The following is an 11575-nucleotide window of genomic DNA, read 5'->3' as shown; positions in this document are numbered from 1 at the left end:
TACAACAGTTTCTTATCCTGACACTCAAGGTACCTTGGAAAATTAAATATTTTTAATAAAGGTAGCTTTTCTTATAAATTCTTTTGTTACCTTGAAAAGGCAAAATATATATATATATATATATATATATATATATATATATATATATATATATATATATATATATATATATATATATATATATAAATTTAAAACATCAATATGCTTTTGTCCTTTATTGAGGTTTCCTCAGCTAAACCAGAATATATGTGCAATATTGGAGCGCGTATTATGTTATAAAGAGCAATGCAAAAGGAATTAGCATAGGTTCTTAGGCAGTGAGCTGTGCCTAAGTTGAAAAAAGGTTCTGGTGTGTAACCAACACTTACTTTTCATGTGTAAAATGACTTAAAAATTTATATCTGCAGAAAAACCATGGGGGGGGGGAATACGACTAAAATATTTCTAATTGTAAAAATTTCATTCGAACCTTCCTTGAGATGACAATCAATGTCCTTGCGTGGTGTAATTCAAAATGTTTTTCATCACTTTCTTACTTTTGCAATAACAAATAAAAAGAAAACCTTTTTATCATATTTCACCCACACTCAAGGGGAAACCAATTACATGAAGTTTGATATCAGTTTGTTTTAAGTACATTCGCCCTCACTGATAACCATTTCTAAACAGGCCTAACCAACTTTGTGAAGTGCACAATATAATTTCTTGATATACAAATTCCTTTTACTCACATAACGAAGCCACCTGCAAATTCGTACACACTGCAATTGAAATCCATACCAAAAAGGTCATTTATAATCGCTTATCGGCCATCTCTAAATGGATAACATTTATACTTGAAATAATTCTAAAAACGTCACCATATAGGTGTCATTAACTGCAAAGACCAAACTATACTCGACAGAATGGAGCTCATCGACTGCAATAATAACTTCCATGTCAGCAAAAGCCAGAAAACACAAATAATGACCCGAAGGCTTGCATTACGTGAAAAAGCTGAGAATCTTGATCTAAATGGAGTGATCTGCAGTGACAAAGTTGAAATTTATCTATTCTTTTTCCATATAATCTATAAAACTGCCAGTCTTTACTGCGAGTACAACGATGCACTGTCTACATCGTAATGGGTCACAAACTAATACTGACAAACATTGCCTGAAAAGAAGTTGTAATAAAAACCTTCCTTAACAATCAGAAACCACACAAACATGCGCAGGATTATGAAGCGTTAATAAAGATTGTCTGATTCATGGAACTGAATATTATGCAAACTGACTTACCTTGCAGCAGCAGCTCCCTCTCATCATCGAAGACGAATCTAAAAAGAAAGTGATACGTGCATTAGACAGTACACCTGTACCACTCAGTAATTGAAGTGTTCTAGCTCATGATGTTTTCGTTTACAAGAATTTTTAATAGTTTAAAACAAATATTCTTGAAATAAATCAGTTTCTCTTATCACGCACTTACCTAATTGCAAATAAAGAATTTCAACTAGAGGAAGATTATTTCTATAATTTAAATCTATTGTATTACTGAGATATGTCCACCAAAAATTGACAAACTGACAAGAGATGCTAGAGTTAACAGGATGTAGAAAAATGAACAGCAACTGCAAGTGATGAATGTATAGGAATAAAGGGATGACTGACTGACTGGTAGGAAATTATCTGACGTTACAACGTCGAATGAATGGGTGATGTATACGATCGATGTCTGGGCACTGGAACAAGGAGGCCACTCACCTGGAGCAGAAGTTGGTTCAAAGTTGGTACTAATGTAACCCAAGAAGGTCCAAAAGCGAGCAAATGAGTTTTTAAGTAAGTTGATCTGAAAACGTTAAGCATAGTCCCCCAGAAATATTTACTTCCGAATCACTTTCTGTCCTCAGATGTTATCTAGATTAGAGCATGAAAATGTGGGTAACTAAGCAATTTTCTTTCTGTTAGGGATATTGAAATTTTACTTCTCTACGAGGCTTCAAACTTGTGAATGTTTTTACTTATAAACATTGAACATACACATAATACACTTTCAGCGCTGGTATTAATGATCATAAAAATAAAATTATAATAATTTCGAGGCTGGATTGGATTAGTCTGGGTAATTCACAACCCTCATCTCAAGCTTAAAAAATCAGAATACAAGATAAAAAATTTTCAAATAAAAACGTTGTCAAGATGTTCAAGTAAAAAATAATGATTTCTTTTAAAACATGCATTAATCTCTGGACTGGGTTGTATTCCCCGTACCAATTCATTCATGGTCTGGCATGAATTTGCTCTCCTTTCACGGTTAAACGTCGAAAATCTACGGTACTTAATATTTGTTCAGATATTACGATACGACACCCTTCTCACTTCGCCACTCTGCATTGCAAAGCTGCGCGTAAAATACGTATGGCCAAGTTTATGACTGCTCTTCCCTCAAAGTGCGTATGAATCCACTTTCTTACCAATGGTTTTATACTTTTCAGTTTCTGAGTTGTTGTTAAATTAGTCAACCTTTCTTGCCACTGATTTTTAATATTCTGAAGGATCGTTTCTTTAAGAGTCCCTTTGACGAATACATTTTTGGAAGGACTTCGGGATGATGTAGCTTATTTAGCTACCGTGTCCGCCTTCTTAATCATTTCAAGATCTCCGAAAAACAATTTAAAAAGCCTGTTTTATGTCGTTTCCCTGGTAAAGAACTTAAAAAAAATACTGCTTTCGGTTAAAGTCCCAAATTGCGTCATCCCTCAGGCGAGGAATGAGCGGAGGGATTACAGTCACAATCCTAACATCTCATAAAACCTACTGACTTACAAACCCCAGCAACCCAACGTTCTTACACAGCCCACATGACTGATGGGATAAAAAAAAATGGGGGGCTTAGCTCTGAAGGCTGCGATGGATCGTCTTTTAAAGGGTGGATGACAAGACGGGCAGGGAAACTGGAAGCACGAGAATGAACCCCAAAGCCTAGCAGTAGTGGGAGAGAAACAGCCACTCAACCAGAAAGTCTTAGAAATGGTCATTTCTCTAGAGACTGCGAGGTCACGTCAGTAATTGTGAGAGAGGAGAGAGAGAGTTACCATGCGTCAGAGAGAAACAAGAACACTTCAGGAAAAATATGGAGGGTCATGATGACATGAAAATGTTTGATTCAATCTTGTCCTGTGGATAAAGAAAGACAAAAATACCAAACACTGGAAGTAATATTCTAAACTGCATTGTATAAAGAAAAAATTGAGCTTTAGTAACAACAATGCCGAAAAATGACATCATACAACTTTTCAAACGCATTTTTAACAATCTGTACCATTTTGTCTATCAAAGTCATGTGTGAAACCTTTGATTACATTTTCATCAAACTGAATCGATAAGCTTTACAGGTGAACTGGAGAATTTAAAACTTTTCAATGAACATTTGACAGCGTCCACTGACTAATATTCCAGGTATGGCGTCAGTGATCTTGCCGCTAAATAAGTAAAGCTAACTGAAATATCCAAAAACGAAGCAGCTGCTAAATTAATGTTGATGGAGCCTTGTCAAGTGAATTTGCTGTACATCGTAAGTAGGGCCAACAAAAATTTATGCCAATCACCTTAGCTGTTTGTCCAGCTCATGTACTTTATAATGAAAAGAAGTGACTGGAGAGGGCAAAGAAAGTTTAGATTTAATTAAAGTTTTAAACTTGGCAGACTTAGGATACGCAGATGTTGCTGTTTTATTCAGTAAAACGCTAGATGCAGAGATTGGACATCAAGGAAAAACGAGTCTTGATGACAGAGTATGCACAATTAACACTAAATGAGGAAAGGATTGATGAGATTCTCTCGAGCTGGAACTCAGCGATTGACTAAATAAGGCAAATACAACAATGAGCATGCTGAACAAGATTTAGAGGGCAAATACACTAAAACTGCGTACTAAAATACGAACAAGCAAACAAGTAGCATCAATACAGTAAACATGCAGATATGGTAAAGTACGATCTTTTTAGCTATACGAATATGAATCATGGCACGACAATAAAAATACGAACATGAATCAGGGTATGAATATGAACTATCTACAAAACTTCACCACTTTGAGGCTGAAGTTTTAAGAGGAATATTAGAAGTCCAATAACATCCTAGCGTGAAAAATGATACCGGTACCGGTACCCCGAGGAAAATCAACGAAATTCCATTAGTAGATGAAATAACGATGGAGATATGCAAATGGCTTGACCTGTCCTTTGCACAACCCCATGGATAACTGTAGTGTTAGCATCAGGTGAGGTCCTCTGGCACCAGAAGAGAACTGGATAAGAACTGTGAGGTGGGAGGCTGGGTAATAGTGGAAATTTGTGGAAGTGAAAGCACAGGAATGACAAGTTTGTATGTGTATGTTTAAAGAAGAACAAGCACATTTTTTATAATGTACTTATTAATTCTAACTGATGTATCTGCCATCGCTCAACCCAAAGTCAGATTTTACTGAATCATAGCAATGGACATCAAGAATATTAATATATCCCCGTACCACTTTTAGAACACTTGTTACTAAAGTCTTGGACCAACTAGGAAACAGTAGAATATAATTGTACAACTACCAAGAAATCTGAAATTATGCTTAACTCCTATCCCATGAAACTGAATGGCACAATAAGACCCATGTTGGCCTAGACATTATACTGATATGAAAACATTACAATATAAGTGAACCTCCCCTTAGGTAGAAAAACCTCAACTCCCCCATACTTTGATCAAATAAAACTAGTATTCCTCAATTATTACCTAATACCAGGGGATACTGACCAGTCCTAAGGGAAAGGCTGAGCTAGTTTATTGGGATTTTGAAGCTATCCGTACATCAGGCGACATTCCTTTCTATATATTGATCATCGTGAGACCCTTCTGAACAATTTGTTTTCCGTTTAACGGATGTTATATGCAACTCTCAGTTCACAACTATTCACTCACTACAGAAGCAAAATAAAGTTGCTGCATCCCTCAATAAACAATGGAATGGATCAATGAGAGTGTTGTAAGTGGGGTATGAGGTTGAACTCAAGGAAAAAGATAATTGTGTCATTTACCCGATTACATACTATACTCCATCCTTTATTCGCTTTGCGCATCAGTATTATACTTCACAGTTCTGAGCATTCATTAATGTAATCTGGGATGGTTTTCTCGTTGCTAAGTAACCAGTGGTTATTAGCCACGTAAATAAGCCTAATCCTTCAGACCAGCCCTAGAGAGCTAAATCAGCTCAGTGGCTGGCAGTGTATACTTAACTTCATAACATTACAGAAGTCGAATTCAATTATGTATGAGAGGATGTAATACACCACTATGAAGAGCTACAAACCATATCTGCATGTTTACTGTATTGATGCTACTTGTTTGCTTGTTTAATGTTCGTTGACTGTTACTGTAATGTACTGTCAGGTCTGCTCCATCATATAAATAACTTGAGCATTAACACGAGGAATGAATCACTGTGTGCAGGATGTCTAAAAGCGTCACACAGAATGGCCACAATTAAACTGAACATTCCCTGAAATAACATGTCCAGAAATATTAAATTCACACGCAGCCTTCTTAGGGGGATAGTTAAAAGTGAAAAAAGAAATTATAGCAACCCAGAACATCTTTTTACTCTTGCACAATGGATATCAGCACTCTCCATACATCATGAGAAAACCTAGAAGCCTCATAAAAAAATTCATCTACTGCCCTGCTTCATATAACTAAAGGCATTACCTAGACCTGTTAACCAGCTCAGTGGTCTGGTTAAACTAAGATATACTTAACTTAATTACCTAAAATTTCTTTATGAAGTATCACTCTTGCTACCAATCCTTGCAATAACTCAACTTACAAGTTTATGTTTGGAGGCTACCCTATCTGTTCGATTCGATTTATGAAATTCAGGCCAAGCCAAGCACTGGGGCACTTTCGACCATTCAGCGCTTAAGATAGTAAAAACAGGGAGTTGGAGTGGTTGGACAGCAAGCTTAAAGAGGGGAAGAAAATATTGAGGTAGATTCAAGAAGTGGACACAGCTAGGGCCCAAAGGGACACTGCAAATTCTTTAAAAATGCATACAGTACACCACGTGAGGTGCACTGACAGCACTTACCCCCCCGGGAGGCATCCTATCGGTCTTAATTTGATTAAACTTAATTTTCTGCACTGTGAATCAGCCAATTTCCAATTTAAATTAAAAATTCGATGCTTCTTCAACAACAGTTTGAGACATTAAAAAAGCCTTCGCTCTCATATTTTAAAAAAATAAAACGACCACTTGAATTCATTCTCTCTCTCTCTCTCTCTCTCTCTCTCCTCTCTCTCTCTCTCTCTCTCTCTCTCTCTCTCTCTCTCTCTCTTTCTCCAAGGTCCAAGCATATATACAATGTACTTATAAAACTTGGCTACAGATCAAACAGCACCCGACATTCACCTCCACCCCTGCGTATTCATTTTGGATTCATTGTAACGATTACTTCAAAGAAACAGAAATTACACTCTCCCGCAAGCTACATAGAATCTCTTCTGCATTCAAAAACTGTACATTTTACCCAAATTCCGATTTATAGGGACAAATTATTTGACCAATAATTTTTTTTTTCGGCTCCGAAAGAAACGTTATTACATTTGGATGTCCCTGCGAAACCCTACACTACAAACACCGATACACTAACCACTTGCACACCCACCCACCAGAGGATAATGACCACACAGTCCACAAGTCGACAAGCGCACCAAAACACAAACAGAAGATTTACAAATGGAAGAGTGAGGAGGAAGAGAGAATGCCCAGGATAGGGGAGAAGGAGGGGGAGGGGGAGAGGGAAGAAGAGGGAGAGGGAGAGAGAGAGTAGAGGAGTCATGGTAGTTGAAATACGAGACTCGAGACAAAAGAGTCTGGCGGAAGAAAGAATAAATGGCGGTTATGAAGCTGGCGAGGCATTCATACTTCCATTTCAAACTTGAGGGCGGACTAAAAGCAATATGAATAGCTAGTGTGAAGGCGGTAAGGCACGTGAGAATTCACAGAAAAAGGTTTTACTATTGTTCCCGTCCAACCCCCGCCGCCATCATCATCGCAGAGGTAAATGGGATATGGGGTGGTGGGAGGGGAACAGGAATAGGGGGGTGAGAATGTAATTGTGTATGCTGACCACCATATGCTCTGTTGCGTCTGTTACAAATGCAGCTAGGACTCTCTTCCTCTAATTTGTTTCATCAATAAATTCGATTCTTCTCCTTCTATCGTATTTATCAAAGCAAGCATGCATGCATAAGCACACACACACATATGTTACAAGGAATATGTGAAATCAGGGATTTCACGAAATCCCTAGGGAATATGTGAAACGGCCATTTCCCTTAAGAACATTTGATCCCCGAGGGCTAGTACTAAACACGGTGAAACAGCGATTCATCTACACTGTTTTGCCGTGTTTAGTCTAACCCCTGGGGGTCAAAATGAGTTTTGTCGTGTTTAGTACTAGTCCCTTGGGGGATCAACCAATTTAGGACATCTGATCTCAGACTGTTAGTACTAAACACGGCGAAACTGTGTAAGAAGAATCACTGTTTCAGGCCGTGTTTACTAGTCCCTCAGGGAGCAAATGTCTTCTCAGCGAATTGGTCATTTCATATATTCCTAGGTTTGTGAAATCCTGGATTTTACCTATATTCTGTAAAAACATAACATATATATATATATATATATATATATATATATATATATATATATATATATATATATATATATATATATATATATATATATATACTAATTACAAAACCATAAATATATCATCCAAAAATATGAAGAGCAACGGAGAGAGAGAGACAGGGAGAGACATAATAAAAATAACTTTACTTTCAATCACTTTGTGCAAGACACAATAAATCCATATATATATATATATATATATATATATAGAGAGAGAGAGAGAGAGAGAGAGAGAGAGAGAGAGAGAGAGAGAGAGAGAGAGAGAGAGAGAGAGAGAGAGAGAGAGAGAGAGAGAGAGACTATTCAATAATAAACAAAATGGAATCTACAAAACAAGACAATCGAAAAACATGCGTTTCCATTTCTAAAACTTAAATGAAACTTAGTAACTTTCCCTGCAATTCGTTTAAAAATTTCATCTTATTTTGATAGCAGAAAACAACTAAATGAGTTATACACTCAATAAGATAATTATAAAAGAAACAAATTATTAGACGACCTCAATCTCAACCGAAGCCATGGACTAGAAGTAAAAGAATGTCAGTGCCACCTGGCATTTCAGGGTTACACAGAAACAGTCCACAAGATTTAAGATAAATGTTTAAAGGGCAACAGACATCCATATCACTGAGGTAAAGGTACTGAAGGTAGACGGTCTACTTATAATTCCAGCAAAGGTATGTAAAGCCTCGTGCAACAGCTTCTATCCAGGACGTCATCAAGCACTGCTATGAAAATATTGTTCAGATATTCTCATAGCAGTCTTCGTCATAATCAATAAACAGCCTCAAATAATAAAAAATCACCCAAACATTATGCATAAATAAATATATATGAATGTTAGGTAAATTAACGAATATCCTATACATACACACACACACACACATACATATATATATATATATATATATATATATATATATATATATATATATATATATATATATGTAATATATATGTATATATATATATATATATATATATATATATATGTATATATATATATATATATGTGTGTGTGTGTGTGTGTAATTTAACACTCACCACACAACTACATATGAATAATTCAGACCTACATACGGTATAAATAAATAACCGGCATAAAAAAAACGACAAAGTATATAACAGTCCCTTATAAACGGCAAATATGAATTCTTTAATAAATTCAAATACCAAGCAAATACTGAAAATAACCACCTTCGTTAAAATCCTTGAAAGGGTTAATCATAGGAGCTGTGCGAAACATACTTTTTTATGTTCTTAAAACTGGCATTCACAACAAACAAATGCACTATAAATGAAAAGGAATCAAGTGATCTTAGCAAAGTGATTGTCTGCCCAGGCGTTATAAAGTGTGGCACAATATACTTATACGAAGCACTGATAACTAATTTTCAACCCATACTGCGTGTTCCGTCCAATACAAACAACTGCTGCGTTTTGAATGTCTCGTTTAAATATTCTATTCTACGGACACCTGCCAAAATGTACGCATTTCAGATTCTTTTGGTCTCCTACCTATTGTATCTAGATGAATAAATTAAATAAAGAAATTGAAGGTAACCTTTTTCGAGCAGTTTTCATTATACGAGGATCTGCTGACCAATAATTTATACATTATGAAGAATAGAAGCTACAAAGCATAACATAGTCATGTGGTCACTGAAAACTGATTTCAAAACTTGACTTGTTTCAATATTTAATTTTTTTTGTAAGCAGAGTAATGTTAGGACAAACATAATCTTAAGTGTGTTTTCTAAGAGTCAAAAATCATTCAGAACGACACGTTGCCTAAAACAAACGCCAAAAACCTGGCAAAGGCGAGTTCAAGAAAAGCAACTGACAAAGCCACGTGAACAACGGCGCTGAAGTTACTGCTACCAAGAATAAAAAAGCATCTCCTAAAATCCAAACAACGGTGAGGCCTATATATTGTTGACATTCCAGTGATTATCAAAATGAATAGTATAGGAGATAAGCACTTAATTTTTGGTAACAGCAGATTTAGCAGATGAATTTAAACTAATTTATACTAACTCCAAAATATGAACAAAACTGTAATGAGAAAATACATGTTGATGAATTAGAACATAAAAATTATTCATTCGCCTACACAGTAACGCAGGTAGGGTAAAGAGAGGACAGAAGTTCCTTTGAGGTAATAAGGATAGCTGCACGTTCACATCAAAAACTGTACCCGAAGAAGAACAGGGCCCACTGTACCTTTAAATTCACAGTGGATTCACGTGAAATCATAATCAATTATATATGCCTACATATTTGCATAAATAACATCACTGGAAGAGTTCAGGCATAGATTTTAAATATGGGCACAACTCATTTGTAAAGCAATACATAAAAAAAGTAATCATTAACTGCACAACTTCAGTCTCCAGACTGAAAAGGACTGGAAGGCACCCTATAAAAACAGTCCACAGATAGTCAGAAATATGCTGGATGTGGAATGGAAGTAAAACAATTACAAATGCATAAACAACAGCTTCACACTCAACTATTCAGTATAGTTTAACTAAGTGCCCAGACTGCAAACTTTTAAAAATAAACTACACGGTACCAGAATGTCTCTTTTGGCATTATGTTCACCCCTGCTAAATTTCAGCTGCACCATTTCTGAGTTCAAATAAGGCTGTATGATAAAAATAGGATCTGGATAACGTTCGGTAAAATGCAAAACCTTTGCAATCCTGCAAACAGACAACCATAATCTTGCTAATCTTGAGCGACCAGCTATGGTACGATGGTAACGGAAGTACGTAAAAAGAATTACACTTGACCGCAAAATGCAAAAAACCGTGCGAGTTCCGTGAAAAACTACACTCTATAAATCAAAAGAAAAAATCGCAACTATAAACACACGATTTTTTTACTTACAGAGAAGCAAGTTATTAAAAACCTAAAATTTGAAATAAAAAACATTAACCAGTGACCCGCACTGGAAACATCATGTTCCTATGCATGGCCTTTAGCTTCAACTGAGTTGACTCATTTATTTCATTACCCCTGTGAACCACTCACTGATTACGTACACTCAAGGAAAAGAATTTGGGAGATTAAATGCTCTTTACAAAAGAAATCGGTCTCACAACTGTGTTCTGAAGTCGACTGTAATAAATATATAAACAATCGATTGCAACAAAAATACAAAAAACATCTAAGTACTTGCAGTAAACATACAATCGAAAGAATTATGCATATTTATTACAGATGTAAACAGAAAGGGCAAAACCCTGTACAGTATTATGGAGTACAATAACATCGAAGATAACGAGGCACCCTGCAGCTTTGATGGATATGGGAATATATCGCTCGCTCTCTCTCTCTCTCTCTCTCTTTCTCTCTCTCCTCTCTCTCTTCTCTCTTCTCTCTCTATATCTCTCTCTCTCTCTCCACGAGAGAAGCTTTTTCATGTTGGCCATCGCTGGACGACCCCAACTCACTTGAGGCAATTTAGGGCACTATTACTTTGATGATAGGAAATTGTTCAAGCCCTGTAATGACTAAGGAGATTGTCCAATAATTTCTAAAATGGGTTGAGGGCAGATCCTTCAAAAATCAGGACCCTGTTGATTAGAAAAGGAATATATATATATATATATATATATATATATATATATATATATATATATATATATATATATATATATATATATATATATGAGAGAGATATGAGAGAGAGAGAGAGAGAGAGAGAGAGAGAGAGAGAGAGAGAGAGAGAGAGAGAGAGAGAGAGAGAGAGAGCAATTAATACAAAGCTTGAAAAATTACAGCCTAAGATACAGAAAATTCTATTACAAAAGAATTTTATGATACCACCTGATATAACTCACGAACT

General features: G+C 36.0%; 1 long non-coding RNA gene across 1 annotated transcript in view; it reads right to left on the bottom strand.

The window, feature by feature from the left end:
* Positions 1-797: 797 nt before the first annotated feature.
* LOC136841657 (uncharacterized) overlaps positions 798-11575 on the bottom strand; it is a 44291-nt gene continuing 33513 nt past the window's right edge. The window contains exon 2 of the long non-coding RNA XR_010854055.1: positions 798-1318. This is a non-coding gene — a long non-coding RNA (uncharacterized lncRNA). The remainder of the gene's footprint in view (positions 1319-11575) is intronic.

This window comes from Macrobrachium rosenbergii, chromosome 1 (genome assembly GCF_040412425.1).
Source record: "Macrobrachium rosenbergii isolate ZJJX-2024 chromosome 1, ASM4041242v1, whole genome shotgun sequence".
In the NCBI taxonomy this organism is placed as follows: domain Eukaryota; kingdom Metazoa; phylum Arthropoda; class Malacostraca; order Decapoda; family Palaemonidae; genus Macrobrachium; species Macrobrachium rosenbergii.
This window is presented reverse-complemented; position numbering and strand designations above follow the sequence as displayed.